Source organism: Trichechus manatus, unplaced genomic scaffold, assembly GCF_000243295.1.
Source record: "Trichechus manatus latirostris isolate Lorelei unplaced genomic scaffold, TriManLat1.0 scaffold00097, whole genome shotgun sequence".
Classification (NCBI taxonomy): domain Eukaryota; kingdom Metazoa; phylum Chordata; class Mammalia; order Sirenia; family Trichechidae; genus Trichechus; species Trichechus manatus.
Window position 1 is genome coordinate 9,988,474 of NW_004444033.1, and position 26,858 is coordinate 10,015,331.

At 36.6% G+C, this 26,858-nt stretch overlaps 1 protein-coding gene and 1 pseudogene across 5 annotated transcripts in view; both read right to left on the reverse strand.

Moving 5' to 3' along the window:
* Positions 1–26,858, reverse strand: part of CNOT4 (CCR4-NOT transcription complex subunit 4) — a 132,860-nt gene that overhangs the window by 103,927 nt on the left and 2,075 nt on the right. The window contains exon 1 of one of the 5 annotated variants that reach the window (XM_023737143.1): positions 1,600–3,701. The exons of the other annotated variants lie outside the window; for them this stretch is intronic. The gene's annotated coding sequence lies outside the window, so the exon portion shown is untranslated. Of the gene's footprint in view, positions 1–1,599; positions 3,702–26,858 lie in introns of those variants that run through there. 5 annotated transcript variants of the gene reach the window in all.
* LOC111821686 (cytochrome c oxidase subunit 6C-like) lies at positions 4,424–4,936 on the reverse strand (annotated as a pseudogene).

Sequence of the window (26,858 nt, forward strand, 5' to 3'; positions counted from 1 at the left end):
TATTTTACAATAAAAAAAGAAAAAAACTTATTGAACCCTCACTTAAGATTTGTATCTTTCACTGCATGAAAAAAGTGGACACTTTTAAGAAAATTAAGATACTTTATCTTATAAAACTCTAGGGTCTTCATAAAAGAAATCATTAAGCTACAGAACACTTTCAATTATTAATTCTAAGAATCATGACACATGTCCAGAAGCAGCACCTTCGCAACTGGTACTAGAACTGTAAATAAATTAACTGTCTACGAAATAATCATGTTAAAGACTAATTTTAAACGAATGTGATAAAATTATGTTTTGGGGAAACAGCAGAAAATGTGCAAAGTTAAAGACAGAATAGTCAGCCTTAAAGGTAAATTACCAAGCAACATGTTTTTTTTTTTTTCTCTGACACTGTTTATTCTGTCCTGAGTACAAACTGATTTGTATGACTCATAACTGTCTTACGTCATATGTGATAATATGTCACTTGGCTAGTCTATATGCTAGTTCCTGGAAGGCAATGTCTCTACAACGAGCAGAGGTTGGAAGGCACACTTGCCAAATGATCTCTTGCTATATAAAAGATTGTATTAAATGATCCTCACTACAAGTCTGTCATGGCAGAAAAAGTATCTCACATCACTTAAGTAACTCTTTCAAACTCGCTCTAAAAGATCTAAAAGATGACTGCCTCCAAAAGAACTTAAAGAGGATGGAAAAAAAAAACTACGTAGCTTGCAAATTACACTAAAAAAAAAAAACAGTAAGAGCTAAATCTCTGAGAAGTTTTAATTACAGTTTATCGTCTTACTGACATAAAAAAGAATGATGGACCTGCCTTAGATTCTGGTTTTAATAAAACTGTTGGCCTGGAGGTTTGAATAAGAGTCCTAGAAGTGTCACAAATGGGAAGTTAATAAACACTCCACCTCCCATTTAGTGTTGTTTTCTGATAGATGGACTAACAGCATGCTTTATCTGAACCTCTCTTGATTAAGTTACTTAAAGAACCATTCTGAACAACAATAAGGAAAAAGTGGAGCTAATGTTTTTGGCTAAACAAAAAAAAATAATAATAAACATGACAAAAACGCTTTATTTACTTCTCTGCAAAACATGTTACAGCATTACTAACTTGGCAAACAATTAAAAGTACTTTTTTTTTAATTGTTTTATTGTACTTCAGGTGAAGGCTTACAGAACAAATAGTTTCTCATGAAACAGTAGTACACATACCGTTTTATGACATTGGTTAACAACCCCACAACATGTCAACCCTCTAACTTCTCAACCTTTTTTTTTTTGGTGAAAATACACATAGCCAAAGATACACCATTTCAAAAATTTCTACATGCACAGTTCAGTGATTAAAAGTACTTTTTAACTGACTGTACCAAGCAGTTATACACAGAGAGACAGATTTAAATACAGTGACTATTCAACTGCAGGATACTCAAAAAAACAAATCCACTGCTGTTGAGTCGATTCCAACTTATAGAGATCCTATGGGACAGAACAGAACTGCCCCATAAGGTTTCCAAAGCCGTGATCTTTATGGTAGCAGACTGTTACATCTTTCTCCAGCTGCGTGGCTGGTGGGTTCAAACCACTGACCTTTCAGTTCGCGGTTGAGCGCTTTAACCACTGCGCCACCAGGGCTCCTTGAACTGCGGAATAGAAGTAACATATTATTCTGTTCAGAGTCTAGAGGAACATGAGACAGAAGAAGAACAAACTCCCTTGTTCAAAGAGTAGACAACGGTGGCTTTCTATCCAGGGCCAATCTATTTAATTACACTAATAACTAATCTTAATTTTTAAATCAATTTTGATTCAAAACATTAATGTAGTGCAGAAGGCTGCATAACCAAATGCTCAGGTTAAGAGTTAACATTTCTCCAGCCTGCTTCTGACTTGTTGTTCCTATTACATCGACACAAAGTAACTGAAAATGTAAATGAAAGCAACTCCAGAAGACCATTTTACCCCTAGTTAAGTAAAACATTTTAAAATAGTAAGACCCAATTCTAAAGAAAACATTAAAACTGAAGTGCTTATATGCCGCTGATGGCATTATAAATTGGCCCAATCTTTTTGAAAATCAATACAATGCAAAAACCATAATGATGCTAATATCCTATGACCCAGTATTTTCATGTCTGGAAATCTAGTTTAACTGATAGACATTCAGGCTTCTCCAACTTTGCCTAGCGGTTGAGAGCCCAGTTAATACAATTTAACAATCAATTTAAATGAGCTGCCATCTGGTACAAGCTGGTACGAAGAGCTGTATTTGGGGCACTCATACTGTGTTGGTTTACTCCACAGGTATCACCTGTGTGATTAAACAATCGATGGCAACTACAGAAGAAAACATTATCAAAGCTATGGATAAGTCACACGCAAGCAGAAATTCTACAGTTGAGAATCTTATCTCTGCAAAAGCTCCAAAACAAAAAAGAGAAACACATGAAAAGTACTTTCAGGGAGAAGATGAAACTAAAATACACAAGAAGTGAAAAAAGAATTCTGAGACTCACTAAGGAATTTGACAAGTCAGGAGTTCTGTTACACCAAAGAGAAACTGCTTACAATTTTCTCATGGATTAGCTAAGAAATAAAACATCAATCTTTTATCCAATTCATAAAGAGTATTACCAGCAGAGTTAATTAACCAGATTAAGCAGACCATGACTAAAACTGCACATGGTGAAATATACTGCTGACCCAAAAACTGATAAATCAACTCTTCTTGACAAAACTGCAGTGTGCAGTATCTCATGTAGGAATACTGAATATGGTAAAAGCAAGTTCAAACGAAAACTAACCAATACAAAAGCTATAATCTGTAAAATGCATGAAGAACAAACACCTGATAAATAAACTATTCATTATAAAATGTACAAGAAAAAGAATCAACTGCAGTAAAAATACTTGACTAAAACAAAAATGAGGGGGTCTCAAAAAGTTTAATGTTGCTACGTAGAAAACTGACCAATAAATTAAAACGGTTTAGTATCATTTCCCTCAGAAGAGAATCCAGTGAAAATTTATCAACATTGGTATAAGTGATTCAAATGCTTATATTCACAATATCCTTGGAAAGTCCTTACACCCAGAGGGTCAAAAACCACTTGGCTACAACTATGTGTGACATCAAAAAACTTAGAAATACCCAAATGTCACCTTCAAACGACTATGGAGTTTTGAGAATGGCAGATACGTAACAGTAAGGAGGGAAGAAGCCATTCACCTAACCCACAAGACCACCGAAGCAATCAGTGTGGTAACATACACAACGGCACTGCTTTCACAACACAGCATGGAATAGTAACTGACCGCTAAAAACGATGCTTATGAGTTTATTTTATGACCTTACCTTATTTCAGAAAGTACGGTATTTTAAGGTGGTAAAGAGTATAACAATTGGGCAACACTAATGCTACGATAAGTAAAATAAGCTAATAAAAAAATGGTGAAAGCAAAATACAAAATAAAAAGACTGAAAGGGAACAGTAAAACAAGCTTTTAATAAAAGTTATCTTTGGGAGACTTTCTTCTTCTAGGCTTTTTTTTATTTTGGTCATTTTTCACATGCTCTATAATGAATGAAGGAGCACTGATGGTGCAGTGGTTAAGTGCTCGGCTGCTAACCGAAAGGTTGGCAGTTCGAAGCCACCAGCTGTTCCATGGGAGAAAGATATGGCACTTTGCTCCTGTAAAGATTCCAAAAACGAAAAACCAAACTCATTGCTGTCGAGTCAATTCCAACTCATAGTGACCCTATAGGACAGAATAAAACCGTCCCACAGGGTTTCCAAGGAGCACCTGGTGGATTCGAACTGCTGACCTTTGGTAAGCAGCCATAGCTCTTAACCACTATAACACCAGGGTTTCCCTGTAAAGATTACAGCCTTGGAAATCCTACGAATGTGAATATGCCATCAAAACTTACACTAACTGGTTGAGCAAAATTCAAACACACTGAAAGGGTACCCATTACCTTTTGCTTCCATTTCTGAGCCCCAGTGGCAACCACTGTAAACAATTCTTGCATATTCTTCCAGACACATTAAATGTATACACAAAAATACACTTGTCAAATAACCCTCTTGCCCTTCGCCTTTTTTTTAATTGAAAAGAGAGAAGACGTGCGCATTGTTCTGAACCTTTTTTTTTTTTTCACTTAATATATACTCTGGAAATTTTTTTATCTTGTTACATAAATCTCTACTTATTTTTTTTCATACCTACAACATATTCCATCACACAAATGCACACATAATACAATAAGCCTCCTACTGGACACTAAATTAGGTAGTTTCTAGTCTTTTAGCGGAGTTCCTGGGTAGTGAAAATAGTTAACATGCTTGGCTGCTAACAGAAAGGTTGCAGGTTCGAGTATACTAGAGGCACATAAGAAGAAAGGCCTGGCTATGTACTACTGAAAAATCAGTCACTGAAAGCCCTATGGAGCACAGCTGCAGCTGAACACACATGGGGCCTCCATAAGCCGGAATTGACTCTATGGCAACTGATTTAGTCTTTTGGTATTACAATGTTGCAATGCATACTCTTTTTCTGTTGTTGCTGTTAATTGTTTATTTCCCAAGAAGACACCATATAACCATGACTATTAGCCCACATAGTCATGGTTCATAGTTCGGGAACACAGGCCAGTGACAACATTCACGGAACTCAATTCAAAGAAATTCTTTACATTCCAAAATCATTTTGCACTCTGAAAGATACCAGCTTTCCTCATCTCCTCAAAATACTTCATGGAATAATAATTTCTACAGAAATCTGCATATGCCTTCTTTCTTGGTTCAGCTAATTTATAGAGAGCTGCAACCCCCAGGGCCATAACAAATGCTCCAACGATATGAATTTGCAGACGCTTGGCCAGAAGGCCTCACATCTGAGGTTTTGCCAAAACACTCGAAGACATGGTGATTCTTCTCCCTCAACAGCAATGTCCTTCTTGACTGGTGAAGAAATGGACCGCAATGCATACTCTTAAACATACGTTCCAGTATGTTTGTATATCAGAAGCAAACCAATTCTCCAAAATTTAATTTACTAAACAGTAAATTCACTAAAATTACCAAATTTACATATTCGTCTCAAGGATCTAAAACTGGACACATACACCTGATTATATTCTTATGAGTATATTAATTAACAGATTTTGTTAATTTTGTATTTCTAGTCAATAAAAATTTTAATTTGTCTTTTGTGATGAGATTCAGGCCACTGTTTTAAGTTCTTTTACATTCTTTTCAGAATGAAGTATTTCATTATTCCAATCTTCGGATAATTTTTATATTATTCCTCAATGTCTCAACTAAGATATCATTCTTAATTTTTACAGGAATTAATAACCATGATATTAGTGTTTCTTACTGATGTGGCTGCTTTAGATATTTTTCAGCACACATTTATAGTAAATATACATTAGATTTATAATGAAATATGTCTGACTGTGAATATATTTTCTGAATGGTAAATATTTTCAGAAAAATCAACCATGCTATGATCCTCAGAGCCCTGGTGGCACAGTGGTTAAAGAACTACGGCTATTAACCAAAAGGTCGGCAGTTCGAATCTGCCAGCCACTCCTTGAAAACCCTATAGGGGAGTTCTACTCTGTCCCACAGGGTCACTATAAGTTAGAATCGACTCAGTGGCAACGAGTTTTGGGCTTTGTTTATGATCCTTAGTTTACAACAAATCAAACATTCTTACAAACAATGTTACAATGACAAAATGAAATTGCCAACCAAATCTCATAAAAAATCTTCAAAAGCTATTAAAATCATCCCATTCAATATAAACAGCTATAAATTTTATAGTCAAAAAAAATAAAAAAGCATGGCTGATACAAAGTACTTTTAAAACTCGCAAAAGAATCCTAAAAATGCTTTTAAAAAAAAACACTAACTTTTAAAATAATTAAAAAGAAATCAGAATAAATTGAAAATATCCACATGAAATTGTGGTCATTTCCATTAGAAGAATATTTTCCTAAATACACTGACATGAAGAACTGGTAAACTTGACAAATCAGCCTGCTAGTTAATTGACCTAAACCAAATCCAACCCACTGCTGTTGAGTCTATTCCGGCTCATAGTGACCCTACAGGACAACACAGGAATGCCCCACAGTGTTTCCAAGGGTTTCAGACTCTTTACAGAAGCCGACTGCCACATCCTTCTCCCACGGAGTGGCTGGCAGTTTCAAACCACCAGTCTTTCTGTCAGCAGCCAAGTGCTTAACCAGTGCACCACCAGGGCTCCTTGTTAACTGACCTGGAGGCAGTATATTCGTTAAACAAATTCCCAGAAATAAAATTGCTGGATGAAGCATGGTATGTACATTTTTAACTTTGACAAATATTGGCGAATTATCCTCTAAAAAACTGCACCCATCTACATTCTCATCAAAGCCTAGAACCAACTGTTTTCATCCTTACCAATCTAAAACGTAAATACGGAAATCACTGTTATTTTTAATTTGCATTATTTTTTAATTTGACTGAGGGAATATGTATCTTATAATGAGAAAAATTCTTTTAAAACTAATTAAACTTGAAGAAATATGAAAAAATATTTACAGAAATTTTAAAAGTATACAAAGTGGTTTTATACTAACAAAGAGTAGAAACAATTTCACATATTAATAAGAGATCAAGATAACATGCAAATAAATGAAAACACTGTTTAGTTTAGAATTTTGGAATTATAAGAGTTTTATTCATTCTTTTTCAAGATTTTCTCCAGTGTTGTTATTATGCTGATTTTCTGTTAATAAAAAGTTCTAGCAGCCTGAGAGTGAAGAACACTCACAGCTTTTTATGACACCAAGGCTTTTATTTCTTCTCAGTGGCCCACCCAGTTATCAGTTGCCAGTGCCAAAACTTGAGCATAATCTTTGACTCAGCATTCTTCTCCATCCTCTAAATTCTGGTCATTCAATCTTACTGATCCTATTCTTTTTAAGAAGTCTCTCCTAAATAGGCACACCAGCTCAGGGGCAGGGACGAGAAGGCAGGAGAGGACAGGAAAGCTGGTAATGGGAACCCAAGGTTGAGAAGCGGAGAGTGTTGACATGTTGTGGGGTTGGCAACCAATGTCACAAAACAGTATGTGTATTAATTTGCTCTGTAAACCTTCACCTAAAGTACAATACAAGAAGAAAAGAAAAAAAAAGAAGTCTCTCTTATATGGACTTTGGTCTCCATTTCAAATGGATTATTAATACAGGATCTTAACAAATCTGCATTGACTTCTTTCAATAATCTCTCCCCTAGAGTGTAACCTACACACAGGACTGTTTGATTAATTCCCCTTCAAACCAGTACTTAACAAACTTGACTGTGCCTCCACATCATCCGTGCACCTTTTTAAAATGTAGACTGTGATTCACCAGGCCTTAGGTGGGGTATGAAATTCTGCATTTCTAACCAGCTCCCAGGTGATGCCAATGATTTATATTTATCTATATTCTTCAAGTCACTCTTCAGATTAAGAATCTTTAAGTCAGCAACTGCCTTCTGTTCAAGTTTAAATTCCTTCCTGGTGCCTCAGGAACCCTCCTTCAACCTTCCTAATACTACACAATCCTACTGCCACAAAGTACATCCTTCTCTCTCCTTCCTGCAGGCCCCACTCCTTCTGGCTTAGCAGTTCTCTGGGATAGGCAGTGGTCCCAGTCTCATTTTAACTTCCTTTTCCACTCTACCTATCACTTATTCAAGTACTGTACCACACAAATTAATCCTGTTCACATTCTTTGAATACTCCTTTTTCTGAATTCCTATAGGATCCCCCATTAAGAATCTGGTGTCACCTGTCTTATACTAGTAGAACCACTGCAGAGACATTCACCTTGTGTCCCAAGAAATGCCTTGGGGACACTGAATTTTCCTCCCACTTAGTGCCTAGCAATATCCTTGGCAAACAATTCCGAATTCAGTCTAGGTTTATCCACAGAATCATACTTTGTGGGTGGGTTTTGGAAGAACAACAAAAACGCACTGCCATATTTCACCTTGGAGTAGTAATACTTCAAGGTCAATATGCTACCAGAGAAAGTACAAATTACACTGTCAACATAAAAACTAGTGACTCTTTAGAATAAAGAATACTAAATTGTTTTAGAATTACAGAAAGTGTCAAATGAGATATGAGACATGGTGAAAGAATTCTAAAGGAATAAGAAAAATAAGAAAGAAATTGTCAATGTGCCATACAAACCATCTTTAAAATGTCTAGAATAATAAGGAATATGAACCAAATGAACGGATGGGGGAGTCAGGAGGAGAGTTACATAGAGAGAGGTAGGTGGTATTCCAGTTAGACTCTGAAACAAAAAACCCATTGCTGTGGAACTGATTCCGACTCACAGCAACCCAATAGGACAGAGTAGAATTGCCCCACAGGGTTTCCAAGGCTGCAATCATTACAGAAGCAGATTGCCATATCTTTCTCCCGTGGAGCAGCTGGTGGGTTCCAACCGCTGACCTCTTGGTTAGCAGCTGAGTGTTTAACAACTACCCCACCAGGGCTCCTTCCCAGTAAGACTAGGGACTTAAAAATAAGTTAACACATTCTTTTCAACCACCCATGGAACATCATCAAGATAAACAATATCCTGGGCCACAAAACAAACCACAACAAAAGAACTGAAATCATACAAAGTTCTCTGACCACAATGGAATCCAAACAGAGATCAATAACATAAAGACAACAGGTGTGACTCCAAACACTTGGAAATTTAACAACACACTACTAAATGGTCCATAGGTCAAAGAGGAAGTCTCAAAGGAAATAAAAAGAAACCTATAGAGATGAATGAAAGTGAAAACACAACATACCAGATCTGCAGAATGCCGCTAAAGCTGTGCTAAGAGAAAATGTATAGCACTAAAATGCTTATGTACATTAGAAAAGAGGAAAGGTCTCAAATCAATAATCTTGGCGACCATCTCAAGAAACTAGAGAAACAAGAAAATAATAAACCTAAAGCAATCAGAAGGAAGGAAATAATAAAAAACTGTTACCAATAAAATTGAAAACAGAACAGAGAAAAAGCAAGGAAACAAAAAGCTGGTTTTTTGTTTAAAAAAAAAAATCAATGAAATTGTTGAAATTCTAGCAAGACTGACAGATAATACGAGAAAAGATATAACACAAATCACTGATATAAGAATGAAATAATGCATTATCACTACAGATTCTGTAGTCATTAAAAGAATAAAGGAATACTACAACTTTACACTCATAAATTCAACAACTTAGAATAAATGGACCAATTCTTCAAAAACTATATACTACCAAAACTCAATCAAGATGAAACAAATAATCTGAATAATCTTAAAATCATTAAAGAAATGGAATTCATAATTTAAAAGCTCCCAAAAAGAACTCCTCTGTCTCAGATGGTTTCACTGGAGAATGTTATCACAATTTTAAAGAATTAATGCTAATTTTACACAATCTCTTCCAGAAAACAGAATAGGAGGGAACACTTCCCAACTCATTTAATGAGGTCAGTATTAACTCTGGTACCAAAACCAGACAAAGACAGTATCAAAACAAATACAAAAAACAAAAACAAAAAACAAAAAAAAAAAACCCAGCATATTAAAAAAAACCTACAGACGAATATTTCTCATGAACAAAAATCCTGAACAAAATATTAGCAAATAAATGCCAGCAGTGTATGAAAAGAATCATAAACCATGACCAAATGGGATTTATTCCAGGTATGCAAGGCTGGTTCAACACTTGCAAATCAATCAACCATATTAAAAGGCTAAAGAAGAATAATTACATGATCATATCAACTGACACAGAAAAAGCATTTGACAAAATGTGTGACAAAAGCTCTCAGTAAACTAGGAACAGAGGTAAAGAACACCTACAAAAACCTATAGATAACATCATAGCTAATGATGGAAGACTACATTTTCCCAGTAAACTCTTAAGTACAAGGCAAGGATGTCCGCTCTCACCACTCTTACTCAATATAGTTCTCAAAGTTTTAGCCAACACAGTAAGAAAAAAAAAAAAAGGCAAACAGACTGGAACAGAAGAAAAAAAACTGTCCCTTTTGCAGATGACATGACTGCCTACATAGAAAATTCCAAGGAATCTACAAAAAAAATCTCCTGGAACTAATGAGTGAGTTCAGCAAGGTTACAAGATACAAGATCGACATACAAAAATCGTCGCATTTCTGTATACTAACAGGTGAAAACCAAAATTAAAAATACAATACCATTTACAATCACTCCAAAAAAAATAAAAAAGGAAATACATATGTATAAACCTAACAAAACGTGCAGAATCTGTATACGGAAAAATTACAAAATGTTGATGAACAAAATCAAAGAAGACCTAAATTGAAGAGACTTACCATGTTCATTGACTGGAAGCCACAACACAGTAAACATATCCATACTCCCAAAATTGATCTATAGGTGTAACACAATTCCTAGTAAAATCCCAGAAAAGGTTTTTTTTACATACAGGTAAGTTTATTCGAAAATTTATATGGAAATAAAAAGGTCATAGAAGAGGTAAAGAAATTTTGAAAAACATAATAATTAAATCTGAGGAATCACTATTCCCAATATTAAGGCTTACTATATACCAACAGTAATTAAAACAGTGTGGTATTGATAGGGGAGACAGACATCTAGATCAATGGAAAAGAACACAAAACACAGAAACAGGCCCACACAAATATGCCCAATAGGTTTTTCATAAAGATGCACAAGAATTCAATGGAGGAAAGACAGCCTTTCCAACAAATGGTGCCGGAGCAACCGGACATCCATGGCAGGATGGGGTGCTTACACAAAAATTAACTCAAAATGGATACACACTTAAGTGTAAAATGGAAACTTTTAGGGGGGAAAAACCTGGAGAAAATCTTCAGGACCCAGGTGAAGAGTACTTCCTAGACTTGACTTGAAACGCACAATCCAGAACAGGAAGAATTGATGTACTTCACCAAAATTAAAAAACTTTTGCTCTGTGAATGACCCTATGAAGAGGATGAGAAGACAAGCTATAGACTGGCAGACAATATCTGCAAACCACAAATCTAACAAAAAAGTTGTATCTAGAATATATAAAGAACTCTCATAACTCAACAGTAAAAAAAAAAATTCCAACTAGAAAATGGGCAAAATGCATGAACAGACATTTTATCTGAGAATACACAGATGGCAAGTAAGTACATGAAAAGATGTTCAACATCATCAGCCACTGTTGCTGTTGTAGTTAGGATCCGTGGAGTCAGTTCCGACTCATAGTGACCCTGTGTACAACAGAACAAAACACTGCCCAGTCCTGCATCATCCTCACAATCGTTGCCAAGTCCTTCGATACCATCAGTTCTTGATCATACGCTACCTTCTGAAATGGCTGAATGTCAACCAATTCTTTATGGTACAGTGACTCTGTGTATTCCTTACATCTTCTTTTGATGCTTCCTGCATCATTCAATATTTTGCCCACAGAATCTTTCACTATTGCAACTCAAGGTTTGAATTTTTTCTTCAGTTCTTTCAGCTTAATCAATGCCAAGAGTGTTCTTCCCTTTTGGTTTTCTAACTCCTGGTGTTTGAACACTTCATTATAATACTTCACTTTGTCTTCTAGAGCTGCACTTTGAAATTTTCTGTTCAGCTCTTTTATGTGATCATTTCTTCTGTCTGCTCTAGCTACTCTAGGTTCAAGAGTAAGTTTCAGAGTCTCTTCTAGCATCTATTTTGGTCATTTCTTTCTTTCCTGTGTTTTTAATGTTTGTCTTAGTTATCTAGCGCTGCTATAACAGAAATACCACAAGTGGATGGCTTTAACAAAGAGAAATTTATTTCCTCCCAGTAAAGTAGGCTAAAAGTCCAAATTCAGGGCATCAGCTCCAGGCGAAGGCTTTCTCTCTCTGTTGGCTCTGGAAGAAGGTTCTTCTCATCAACCTTCCCCTAGACTAGGGGCTTCTACGTGCAGGAACCCCAGGTCCAAAGGACACACTCTGCTCCTGGCACTGCTTTCTTGGTGGTATAAGGTTTCCCTGTCTCTCCACTCACCTCTCTCTTTTATATCCCAAAACAAACCGGCTCAAGGCACAATTCAATCCCCTAGATTGAGTCTTGCCTCATCAACACAACTGCTGTCCATCTCCCCACATTAACACCATAGAGGCAGGATTTACAACACATAGGAAAATCACAGCAGATGACAAAATGGTGGACAATCACACAATACCGGGAATCCTAGCCCAGCCAAATTGATACACACATTTTTTGGGGGGACACAATTCAATCTGACTTTTTTTTTTATGTTCACAGAAGCTTTATTAGTAAGAGCTAAAAAACTGAAAACAATCCAAATGTCCTTCAACAGGTGAATGGTTAAACTGTGGTACATCCATATCATGGAATATTTCTCAGCAATAAAAAGGAACAAAGAGTTGATACATACAACATAGGTGGATTCAGAAATTATTCTTATGGATCAATCCAAATCTAGGCCTGAAGAGCCAACAGAAATCAGGCCTATCCTTAATGTGTAGGAGGAACCAAAAAAGTAATAGGGTGTTCTAAGATCCAGAAAAATGACAAGTAGCAAAATCTGTTTTATTCTACAAGGTTGTACTTCCACTGAGCATTCAAGAATGTAAACTTTAGTGACCTCACTTGCCACTTTCTTTCCCACAATTCCTACTATCTGTATTAATGCTATTTTTTTTTTGCCCTAGATACCTTCTTTTACTCTTAATTGCCTTTGCTTAAACCACCTACTTTCTTCTCAATTTTTTTTTAATTCAAGCTTGTTGACCCAAACTTTTATTTTACTTCATGCACACTGTTCTTGTGAATGTGATTTTATAAAATGTGCAATATCTAACCAGGTACTGTGAACTTTTTCCGTGGGTAACAATAGTAAAAATAATAGTTATTCAATAAATAAATTATTCTCAAATGCCTAATAAAGCCATTTTTGTAAGTACACTTATGGTAAAAACATATCATGGACTACTTTGAAATACATTGTGGAACTCAGAAACTCCGTTTTAGTAATCCACAGCTACCCAATCATTACTTAAAAACTAACCATGAATTTCAGCTATATGCCACTTTGTTTTAAACATAGTTCAAGGTTTAACCCTAAAAAGCATTCAATGAATTCAACATGAATCTTTTGTCCAAGTAGATCAAAAAAGGCAATATAAATAAAACTGTAATGGGAGAAAAAAAACAGCAGTAACAGTCCAAGTTTATAAAAGTATATTAAATGTGTAACAGCAGACTGGGTCAGTAGGTGTCTTTTGTTTGCTTATTTCTTTGCTGGGTTTTATGTTCAACCAGACAAAATCTCTTTCCTCATATGTAAAATTTTCAAACCATTTCCTTATTTGACCAGATCCAGTTTGCCTTTAGTTCAAATTTTTATATGTTAATTATATGTTAACAATAGAGAAATTATAAAATGTACTATTAATAAGAAGAATGAAAGTAAATAAAAAAATCAACTCTGATACTTTTATTTCAAATTGCTTCTTCAAAATTCTCCCAGGCAGTGCAGAGAAAGAACAAGTTATGTTTATGGGCAGGGTGGAGCCCTGGTGGTGCAGTGGTTAAGAGCCTGGCTGCTAATCAAAAAGTCCTGCAGTTTGAATCTACCAACCACTCCTTGGAAACTCTATGGGGCAGTTCTATTCTGTCCTATAGGGTCGCTATAAGTCCGAATTGATTCGACAGCAATAGGTTTTATATCCAAAATATTATCAGTTCAACATGTAATCAATATGAGCTATTTTTTTTTTCATACTAAAGATTCAAACTCTGGTGTGTGTTTTACACTAAAAAGCACATATCAACTCAGACTAGCCACACTGCAAGCATTCAATAGCCACGTGTGGCTCGTGGGTACTACAATGGACAGCAAAGATCTAAGAAACAGGAAATTCTTTTCAGACCAAGAGAGTGTTATAATTTGAAAGAACGTGAAATCAAGTAACGTACAGACAATATCACAATTGTTGATCCCAGTACAACAGCGTTCTCTGAGGTTCATGAAATCTTCCAAGCATAAGGAGATAAAGTGAGGGTGAGGGTGGAAGGGTACCTCTAATAAAATAGGATTTTGCCAGTGCTGGCATCTATAACAAAAGGCAGACTTCTAGAAATGTAATATTTAACAGTTCAACTTTAGACCACAGCCCTAGAAAAACCATGAAGGCTTTTAAGGGAATCAAAGGAAAACTGATTAGAGAAAAGTTGCCTTCAGAGAAAAGAATCTAGAGATTAAAGAAGTGAACTGTGAAGTCCTTTTTTGCCAACTAATCTCCAAGGTTTTATATATGCAGTACAGTTTAACTCCTCTAGAAATCATTATTAGCATTATTAGTTTATGACAAGTACATTCAGAGGATCCAAAAAAAAATCTTTCATTTCCCCTACAATTTCACACATGACTTCTTCACCTATTTGTATCAACTGCCCTTTTGCTATCATGTACAGTATCAATGTCGGAAACTTTATTAACAAAAGTAAAACCCACTCACGTAGGAGCCATAAGAATGGGTTTCAGATATCTGAAAAGAGTTTAGTGTATAAAATACTAATTCAAAAAGAGTTGAAAGTCGTAAGAAATACATTTCCATCTGAGAGTCTGGAAAAACAGAGGAAGGGCAGGGGTAGACAGAGGACACTAAACTTGGTAGGGTGGAGGAAAGCAAGAGGGCTGCTAAAGGAGGTGAGAGGTGGTAGTGAAATAACAATAGATCTATAGTAAGAAAGGGTGGTCTGGTCTTCAACTTGAAGCAACTTACTAGAATAGCAACGAATTCAGACCCTCTTTTCAATTTCCTAGCAGATACAGGTGTCACATCTTTCTGTGTAATCAACACAGAGAAAAGACGGAGGTCATGAACCATCCCTGACCACTACTCCCCCACTTATACAAACAGTCATACTTAAATGTGACTTCAGGACCAATGTGGTTCCATAAAACAAGACACTCTAATCAAGTAAAATAAGATAGGTCCTTAATCTTACCAACTCATGACATGTCTTGAATGCTGTGCAAAATCTCTTGCCATCTGACTTGTTTTCACAAGACCCTTCTGACTGCTGTATCAATAGCAGTCTATAGAGGGCAAGGGTAGCAGCAGGGAAACCTGTCTGAAAGCTGCTGCAATTATCTAGCAAGAAATGATGAGAAAACATAAGGAAATCAGAACCAGAGCACTGAGCCAATGCTTTGAGGGGTTCTGCAAAAATGGAAACAGACAAGAGCAGAGTAGTCAAGAGAAGGTATTTTTATGATGAGAAAAATATGAGAATGTTTGTATACTCATAGGAATGCTACAGTAGAAAAGGAAAACTTGATGCACAGAGAGAGTGGAGAAATGCTGGAGCAATATACAAAATAAACAAGAGAACATGGGATCTAATGCACAAATTAGAGGAACTGGAATTAGGTAGAAGCACAGACACTTCATCTGTAGTAACAGAGGAATGGCAAGGCCTATGAGTGCAGATACTACAGGTGTTTAGATACGGTGGTAGGTGTGTGTAAGTACTCTTCTGACTGTGTCTACTTTCTCAATGAAGTAGAAAGCAGGTCCATCAACCAGAATGAATATGGGGAGGATAGTTCGAAGTTTGAGGAGAAAGGCAAAGGTATAAAATAAGTCTTCTAGGAGAAATATGACTGAATGGACTGGGGAAATAGAATGATTGGCAGACAATACAGTATTAACGGCTACTTGAGGTTTCTTACCATGCCATCTTCCAAGCATAAGGAGATAAAGTGAGGGTGAGGGTGGAGGGGTACCTCTAATAAAACAGAATTTTGCAAGTGCTGGTATCTATAACAAAAGGCATTCACCATAGTCGTGTTTTTCTTCAGTTACCTTCAACTGCACAGGTGCAGGCCTGATGTATTCAGAAAACTTGGTTTAACTAGGATTGAGGTTTTCTCAAATAATATAAAGAAGCAAGAAAGGAACAAATGAGTTGAGGGCATATGTGAGGGATGAATATAATGACTGATCATGGGATGCAAAATAGGTAAGAAAGGAAAACAAGGAGGCAAGGGACAGTGAAGAAAATAGAATCAGTGGATTGGATGTGCCAGTGAGGTAAAAGATTGTTGAGTTGGGTACTATTATGGATTGAATTGTGTCTCCCAAAAATCTGTGTCAACTTGGCTAGGCCATGATTCCCAGCACTGTGTGACTGTCTACCATTCTGTGATCCAATGTGATTTTCCTATGTGTTGTAAATCCTACCTCTATGATGTTAATGAGGCACGATTAGAGGTAGTTATGTTAATGAAGCAGGACTCAATCTACAGGATTAGGTTGTATCTTGAGTCAATCTCTTTTGAGATACAAAAGAGAGAATAGAGCAGAGAGGATAGGGACCTCACACTACCAAGAAAGAAGTGAAGAGAGTGGAGCCTGTCATTTGGACCCAGGGCCCCTGCACTGAGGAGCTCCTAGACCAGGCGAAGATCGATGACAAGGACCTTCCCCCAGAGCCAACAAAGAAGCCTTCCCCTGGAGCTGGCACCCTGAATTCAGACTTTTAGCCTCCTAAACTGTGAGAGAATTTCTCTTTGTTAAAGCCATCCACTTGTGGTATTTCTGTTATTGCAGCACGAGGTAACTAAGACAGGTACCATGTGAAATGAGCTGAAAAGAAAAGGTGGTTAGAGAAGGGGTTGCATGAAACTGAAATCATGGAAGGGTTCAAGTTATTGGTGATAACAAGGTGTGAGATATGGCCATGGGAGTGAGTGCTGAGACAGGGGGAAAGTGAGATTAAAGAAGAGGAATTTTAGAACTTGAGAGGTCAACGTATTATTAGAACGATCAGATGATGAAATTACCAAGAATTAAAAGAGGCACAGTGTTGCTGAGGATGACAGTGAGCTAGGAGCTACAATAGTCCAAAAAAAAAGAAGAGAGACAGAAAAACAGCAAGAACAGCAGATGTCATCAAACGTAAGGTTTTATGGACAAAACATGATAAAAGGAGAGTTTCTGGGAGGATAGAAGGAGAATGGAGGACATCTACCCCATCTCCAGGCTCAGTGGAACCAGGCTCCCTCTTGACTCCTGCTCAGTGGAGGTGAGAATGGGGAACTGTGGCCTTAAATCTCAGTGCATGGGACTCCTTAGTGACTCTTAATGATGGCTTTTAAGAAAAAAATGAAAACTTAATAGCCAACACATAAGAGGGCTGCAGGGGAAGAAGAATCCTTAGAAAAGTAGGACGTAGAGGAAATGTTCAGGAAACAAATCAAGGATACAGGAAATGATGATGAACTGTGAATTCCACTGGTTGCACAGCAGCAGGATTTCAGGGGCTGGAAAGGAGTGAAAGAGAGGAAATGTACAGAAAGCCTGGGGGGGATTAAAGTGTGAGACATGAAGGGTTGGTTACCTGGAAGACTGACAGTGACTGACATAAAAAGGGATAAAGGACATAATGAGACTAGTCCTGGTGGACTTAGGCAAGTAGTGGTGTTAAGGCCAGGAATGCTGGGGGGAGGGGGAAGTAGGAATGGGGTGTTTGCAGTTCCCTGTCAAAGAAAGACAACCGTCTGGGGAAGCATGCTCTTAGTCTCAGTGCAAAAGACTGGCCCCTGCCCTTGACTCCTGATGATGCCTTGCAAGGAACAATGAGAATTTTTATAAAAGTACTTTAAAACTGTAATGTATTTATACGGTTGTTGTAGAATTTTTAAAAAGTAATTATATAAAGAGGTGAGAACAGTACCTGGCATCTAGTAAGCAGTCAATGTATTAGCTAATCGAACAAAATATAATTATACAGTGAAACCTGTGAGAGCCAGAACTCAATGGAACTGCCTTGCTTTTCCAGGTCTCTCAAGTTTTCCACTTTTTACAGGGTGCAGTCTTACCACTTTTTTATTGCTCTCTATTAGTGGAAATACTTGAGTTTTCCTTCTCTGACAGGTTTCCACCTTACAGAGGTTCTGGCTTTCACAGTTTTACTGTAGTAACAAAAAGATTTGTTTTACATTTTCATTTTCTCAGCTAATGGGTTCCCCCAAGTCGTTTCTAGGAAAACCAGTATCAAAATGGACTCTGACAAAACTCATTTGTAAGAAAGAAGAGGAAGAAAGTCAACTATGTAGTGTCCATCAATCTCAGAAACCAGGCTCTCTTCCAAAAAAGTATCACCGCCAGCATGTGAACTCATTTCCCCATCCACTCATCTCAATGGTAGAAAACTTTATCCATTCAACAAGCATATATTGAGTACCTGTTATGTGCCAGGTACTATTCTCAGCACCCGGGATACATCAGGAAACAAAACAAACACCCTTGCCCTAGCGATGAACAACAAACTACATATAATACGTGGATGATATGCTACGTCAGTCAGTGTTATAGAGACAGGTAAAACAATGTACACATAGGGGGAAGCAGGCATGGATTACAACTGTAAATAAATGGTCAGGGTAGACCCTATTGAAAAGGTGAGTATTTGAGCAAAGGCCTGAGGGAGCTGAGATAGCTAGAACGATACTGGAACACTAGCGCTCCAGGCAGAGGGAACAGCCAGAGCAAAGGCCTTTCCATTTAGTTCTTGACTCCATTTGACAATCATAATATGAATTTCTTTTTTCCTATTTATTCTCTTCAGGTCTCCAATCCCACTCTCTACCTCTCTCTCCCCAAAGCATTATAATGGTAACACCACCACCAATAACATTTATCAAACGTTTACCACATACCAGGCATTGTTCTAAGCATTTCTTAAAAATTAACTAATTTAATCCTCACAATAGATTTATGAAATAGGTTCTACCATTGTCTCCATTTTACAAAGGAGAAAACTGAGGCACAAAAAGATTAAGCAATCCTCAAGATCACAGAGTTAGCAAGTGGCAGAGCCCTAGAGAGGTGATATGTCTTCTCTAATCTGAAATTTAAGATTATAAAGCACAAATTGCTGAAGTTTTCTCATCTCCTATAAATAAAAGATTTCATAATACACATTCAATAATACAAAAGCTGCTATTAATAATTCCTATTGCCATTTTTACAGTCATTTCCCTGTCTAATGGTCTCTACCTATAGTCTCCACTTAACAACTTCCTTAGTCCCAATCTGCTTTACATTTCCAGCCTACTGAATGGTTCTAATGTGATAGTGATCATCACAGTATAGAGCCAAAGAGCCCTTTCTCTAGTTTCATTCTCCTTGAATGTTGTATTGGACTATGTCAACCCCTTCCCTTCTTGAAACTTCCTTAGCTATCCAAAAGTGACAAGATCCTAGATCTTCCTATCCCTATGTCTCTAACCACTCTCATGGAAAATCTCTTCCTTTGTTTTCCAAGACAAATTTTCCCATCTTCTCTCCACCTCTCCGATTGTTCCTTTAATGTTGTTTTCATCAGGATCAAAATAGATTTAAATACAAAGCAGGAAAGTATGTATCTTCAAGACTACCAGCTTTACCTTTTGGTAGCAAAATTCACATCTTAGAGTAGGTCCAGTATGTCAGAAAAGATTTTAGTAGAAGCAAGAGATTCAAAAAAAGTACCACTAAGTAGCTAACTTATACAGGTACCCATTAACCTATCACCAACTCTGTGGTTAAACCAAACCAAACCAAACCTGTTGCCATCGAGTTGATTTCGACTCACAGCGACCCTATAGGAGAGAGTATAACTGCCCCATAGAGTTTCCAAGGAGCGCCTGGTGAATTCGAACTGCCAACCTTTTGGTTAGCAGTTGTAGCTCTTAACCACTATGCCACCAGGGTTTCGTCTATGGCTAAAGGATCCTTTAAAAGGTATCTAAGCACTCATTTAGTAAATCATGATGCTATTTTATAACTGATTACATAAAATTAGAAAGGAAAGGTGGAGGTTCTTATATAAAACAATCCTGGGATAACATAACACTAATGAATGAACAGATCGGGAATTTCATAACTACCATTTCCTTCCCTTTCCCATTTCCCCTGCCCTTCTAACAGAGAAAAGACATGAAGTAGTCAGGTTATGAGCTGGAGAGATTAAAATGCACTAGCCTGGACAGGGACACAAGTTTGATTTGGAAAAGGCTAAAATGTCCAGCCTTCCCAGCTAGTAATGACAGCCTAACTTACCAAAGAAAACCTAAAGTATATAGCCAAAGGCAGCAAAGGAGCAGTGCCATCAATGCCTTAGGCAAAAACACACAGTAGTCATCAGCAGAATTTTATGTCTTCGCCACTTTATTTTCTGCCTCTCCTCCCTTTGCCTGTTTATACAATGCACCTGTCCTCCAGGCTACCTAAAACCCAAATCAAACCCTTTGCCGTCAAGTAGATTCTGACTCATAGCAACCCTACAGGACAGAGCAGAGCTGCTACACAGGGTTTCCAAGGTGGATTCAAACTGCCGACCCTTTGGTTATAGCAGCCAAACTCTTAACCACTGTGCCACCAGGGCTCCCCTGCCACCCAAGGCATTCCCAAAGTGACTCCCTAAAAACCAGCTTCCTCCCAACCACTGTATGAATAAAAAAAATGTACAACTATTAATGATTTGAGATTAATTCAAATTAGTTTCTAATTCTCAAACTATCTAGGAGAGATTTTTGGAGCAGGGTGCCATTTTCTCCACCTCCTCCTCCTCCTCCTATCGTGACACTCTTAAAAGTGGCTCCATACTCCAAGGGATTAAATAAAAATTTGTTGGGGAAAAGACTGGATTGGCAGTTACCACTGAAGATATTCTCAAATACTAAGGTTGTCCTATACTGCATATTTGATATGTAATTCCTTCCCACATATATTGGCGGTAATGAGAAAGATGCATAATCCTTCTCAAGATTCTCCAGCACAAAGGAGAATCCTTAAATCTTAAATCCAAAGTTTATACACCAGAGTCTCCGTTAAAACAAATCCTAAGAAGGCAATAATTTTCTATTCTAGCAACCACATTAGATAGCACACATGACTGGCTAAATAAAGTAAAAAATATCAAAAATAGTTCTGTCATGTTACAAGGATTAAAGAGGTTTTAGGATGGAAAGAAGGTCAATGAAAAACAAAAGACATTTCCCAATAATGTATTATAGTGCATCATCATCTTTATCATTTATATTTCCCAAGTACCTAAAAGGTCCATGGCACTATGCTAGGTCCTACCTTTCATAATAGCAGGTAAGGAAATCATTGGGAAAATTAAAATAAATTCAATTCAAACTTTTAAGCACCCTGAGCTTGAGATGTTTTTAAACTCAACTGTGAGAATCATTGAGATCCACCTGCCAAATACCTCAGAAGGGGAATACTCATGATACTGAAGAAAGCAAGAAGAGAATAAATGGCAATACAGTACTACTAATCTACTATTTACAAAGCCAGAAGCAAGAAACTTGTTTTTTTGCAGCTTTAATATGTGAAAATTTCCTCCACAAAACAAGGAAAGCATACTACACAGAAATACACAACAGATGCAAAAAGTTGGCTTAATGAAGGGTCAACAAATTAAAACAAAAAATAAAAGAATAACTTCAAGGGTCTCAGAACTAAAGAAAAAAATCCAACCAAAACAGATATGGCTGGTATTTAACCAGATCTGTTTTAATATTACCTTTGCAAAACAAAGAAAATCGAAGAATAAAATTCATTTCATAATGTCCCTACATTCTTCTTCAGCACATTGACTTAACCTTACCCCTTACAAACTGGGGGCTTGGAGCTGCAATATTTAGCAGCCTACTTCATTAGAATTTTCCCATTCCCTCTGCTCTAAGCCTTTCTCTACTCTGAAGGTATCCAGTGATATATGCTAGTTACAAGCTATTCAAATTTACAAGAAGTCTCCTAAAACCCCTTCGGAAGGAATACACACACAGGAAGCAGGTAAGGCATAAATTTCTCTTTTACAAAACAAATATGCTCCATCTATTACTATCAAACAATAAAGCCTGTATATTTTCCAAACTCTTATTCCCCAGTGAATGAATAACTAAAATTATTTGAAAACACTGATAGCTATTTTCTACCGAAATTTTTTAGACTGTTATTTGAGTAATTACGGAGCCCTGGTGGTGCAGGGGCTGCTAACCAAAAGGTCAGCAGTTTGAATCCACCAGTCTCTCTTTGCAAACCCTATGGGACAGCTCAACTCTGTCCTATAGGGTCGCTATGAGTCGGAATCGACTCGATGGCAACGGGTTTGGTTTTGGGTTTTTTTGAGTAATCATGCATCACTTCCTTTCCAAAAGCTGGGCGTGGCTAACAAACTGCAGTTTACTATCAAAGACAAAGATACCACATTTTCTCAGCCCTCTATTCTCTAAAACTCTGGTGTCGTTTTTGTATATAAGAGACTGAAAAGAAGATGGGATCAATTAGTTACCAAAGCTTGTAGAATTTCCACCCTAACATCTCTCAGAATGGCCCCTTACCTCGGTGGCCTGGTCTTTAAATTTTCCAAACTCAACTCAACTGTCAACCCCAAAATATGCTGCACACTACTGAAAGAACAATCTTTCTAAAAAAACACTTTCATCATGTCATCTCCTGTTCCCCCCACCCTCTAATGGCTCCCTATTGCTTCACAGACCAAATTCAACCTGACACTGAATACACCTTCCATAACCTAGCTTTACCCTACTTATACAAATTTATCTGACACAATTCCTAGAAGTGAACACTTCATTCCACTGAGATCAGATTCTACATCCCTCTCACATCATGCTGGTCCCCCCCCAATAAGTATTTGTTCATGCTTCCATCCCCCACATGGAATTTATGGAATGTTCTCCTTCTGGAGATGCTCTGCCTATTACAAATAGTACATACTCTTGATTCAAGTCCCCCTTTCTCCAGATAGCTTAACACTAGAACTTTAGTCTGAAGATACTCCTACACAGACTAGACTCAGACTATATGTACCACACACTGAAGGATTTCTTTGTATACTGCTTTGGATCATGTTAGTTATTTCTATATTATAAATAAGTTCACAGTAAGATAATAAGCTATCAAAGGAGGCTATGCCGTTTTCCAAGCCGTAGGTCTGTAATAAGCACTTTAAGACTAGAAACTGACTGAACAACTGTGATAAAAATTTTTAAAAATCAAGATATTTTATTATATCAAAAAAGTTATAGTACAAATGAAATAATGCCTAGTATTTGCTTCAAAATAATGAAGGGCAAAGAGTAAGAGGAGAAGGGTAAAGTAAGTGGAGGTAGAAATGAACTCATACTAGCCATGAGTTGATAATCTTTGAAGCTGAGTGACAGCTACATGCGATTCATGATACTATTGTCTACTTTTACACTTGTTTAAAATTTTTCACTGTAAGTCTTAAAAAAAAAACAAAAACCAATAATGTCTTTGTTGTTGTTGTTAGTTGCCATCAAGTCAATTCCGACTCATGGCAACCCCACATGTGCAGAGTAGAACTGCTCCACAGGGTTTTCAAGGCTGTGACCCTTCAGAAGAAAATCGCCAGGTCCGTCTTCCGAGGCACCTCTAAGTGGGTTCAAACGCCAACCTTTCAGCTTGTAGTCCAGCGCTTAACTGTTTGCATCACCTAAGGACTCCTTTACTTAATTTTAAATGACAAAACCAAAATACATTATAACATTTTCCTTATCCTTTCAAATACTTAGGTCTCCATATAGAGTAAAATACAATTTTCTGGAAAGATTCAGATTGACAGAATATGTGCACCATCCTAATTCTTATCCAAGAATTAATTTTAAAAAAAATGAGCTAGAAGAAGAATCTAACCAAAATGGAGAGGATCTCCAGCAAAAGAAAAACTAATCTTACCACCAAAAACAATGCTGTTTATACTGCAAATTTTCATTCAATTACAGAATTCACAAAAGGGTCCACCAAACAGTTGTTGGAAATAAAAAACACTAGGAAAATTCATAAGAAAAAATTGAGAGACAGAAAATAAGAAAGAAAAGAGGAGGGAAAGTTGATATAACCAATATTCAATAACCCAAATCAGGCAATGTTATTTCAGGAAATTCACAATCTAAAGACACCTGATGCCTGAATAGAGAATGAATAGGTTCTTAAATAATCAAAAAAAAAGTTAGCACTTCCTCTTTATCCCAAGGACTGGAAAACGTGCTTAAGAAATTTCAGATATTTGGCATAATGATGACGTATCTGTTTGTTGCTACTAAGGACTGCTCTACCCCCTTGATATTTCACTCAATAGCCATTTCTTAAAATTCAATCACTATTTTCCCTAGAACATCATTCACTAATTTTCTTCCAAAAGCAGTAATACAACACCTACTATTTTTAAATGCAGGCATTTTATTCTTCTAATTGTACTTTTCATTTGCCTTGACTTTCTCTCCCCTCCCCCAAACTCGTTTTACACATATACACAAGTCAATCTGATTATTTTGATTATTTCCCCCTCTACTCCACATTTTGTTTAAGTACTCAAGGGTCGCCATACTAAAAAAAAATATTATGCTTTTGAACAGATCCCTGACATATACAAATAGCACGGCTTATCCTAATAGCAATACATCATCTGCCCATCACCCAACGCAATTAAAGTTTAAAACAGGACAACTTCCTATATAAACAAGAGTTTAATAATAATGAAGCCGTCTCACAAATAATCTCCTTAGGAGGAAAATAAACTTATACTCGTACTATCTTTAAAGTTCAGTTTCCCTACAAGTAAAAGTAATAATCTTTTTAGCAGCATACAATTCTCCCTTCTGATATAAGAAAAACTTTACTATGGGAAAGCTAACCTAAGGGGCCAAAATAGTGTTGAAATTGTCTCTTCTATAAGAAAAGTTTCTGATTAAGTTGATATTTACAACAAAAAAACACTGTCATTAAGTCAATTCCAACTCATAGCGACCCTACAGAACAGAGTAGACCTGCCCCACAGAGTTTCCAAGGCTGTAAATCTTTACAGAAGCAGACCACCACATCTTTCTCCCACAGAGCAACTGGTGGGTTCAAAAGACCTTTTGGTTAGCAGTTGAGTGCTTTAACAACTGTGCCATCAGGGCATTACCACACAACCTTTTCTAATAAAGGACACATAATAATGTGATTTTAAAAATTCTGAAAAAAGTTCTTTTAGGAAACTGCTAAATAAGTGATTAAAACAATGCCATGCTCAAGTTCTTTCCTTTATAACAAGAAATAGAGTGAATTATGCTATTTTTATAATTTGTATCTCAATTTTTATCCTACAATCTTTAAAAGATCAGGAATATTGCCACATTTTATACAACAATGGGCATTTACAGATTTTCCCTAATATTTCTGAGGTAACATACAATTTATAATCTCAGAATGTGTTAACAAGTTTTACCTAATACATGTTATTCCAGTGGGATGAAAACCATTTACAAGTTCCATTTAGATTTAGAAATCCTTTGAGAAAAGTATGTACTACATTCTAGTTATACTGTTTCTAGAACAGCAAAAATCTCTATAACCTATTTCCCTACTCTTTTTCTTCAGAACCAGCTGAGCTGAATCTTGAAACTTCCTTCACAAAAAGTCAAGACAGATAGTACTGACAGAAAGCTGAAGGCATTTTCAGCAGATGCTGAAGTTTCCACAAATTAAAACTTCCTATCTCACTTGAATGGTCTATAAAAATGATAACACTGAGTTCAAATAGATTCAATCCAGTGTTATCTGCAGTCATATAAAAAATACATAAAAATGAAGAATGTAGCTTCATTTTAAAACCAGAGTAGGGAGGGGAGAGAAAGAAGACATCAAACATCAAACTGCCAAAACTGAGAAGATATTTTTTCATTTTCTTAAGATATATAAAATCATTTTTAAAACAAAACCTGCCTAACGGAAGTTCATCCTTAAGCAAGGCCCTCTTTCTTTCACAAAGTAATAAACACTGCTTGATATCGCCGATACTCCCATTTAGGATGAAGCTGAAGAGCATTACAAACAATTTTAGTTTCCCACATCTTGACATTTGATTATAACTGTCTCATGCTAATGAAACCAAAGATTTGTCTATGCAATTTTTTAGAAACAAATTTTACAATAAGCCAACTTTATTTTGGAAATCTCAGCTCCCTATTTCCTATCAAAATGTCAAAGAACTTGAGGTGCATTCTTTAGTCATACTAAAGACTGTAACAAAAATCCATTTGAACTGGAGAGGGCTTAAGCTAAGAATTTGATGGTTCCAAGCAAGAAGTAAGGGAGGAAGAAAATTACTCGAGGAAATTATTTAGTGAGGCAAAATAACCTTTACAAAAGAAAAGATGTATTAAAATAATTGACCCCTCTCTGCCAGACAAACAGTCCTCTCCTAGAACACACTGCTTACAATTTAGCCAAGTATGCCTGCCAAGAATTTCTGAACCTGTGTGCTAGGCTTGTTCAAAGTGGAAAGCTTCTCCACTAGAGTATTACAAAGAAAAATGAGGCATAGTTTTCACTTAGAGTTGAAGCTCAACTGTATTAAATATGCTCCTAGTGATAAACTATGTGTAAGTAATATTTTTAAAAACTTCAAGTTATAACTTAGGACAAGGTTTTCTGCACAAATTGTTTCCAATTCTTAGAAGAGAAGGGATTTATTACGCTTTCCCAAACTGGGGTTTAAGTGGCTGAAAGGGAAAAAAAAGTTTTATAAACAGCTTTTCTAACCTTAGTTTATATTTGGTAAAATAGACCATCTGTCACAATCAAGCAAATATAAATGCCAAGTGTAATATTCCTCAAGTTTAGGTAAAATTTGCAAAAGTCACAATAATCCAGTAATGTGCTAAAGTGACTAAGGCTAACTATATGTATTTGCTTTTATACTTAAGGTATTATT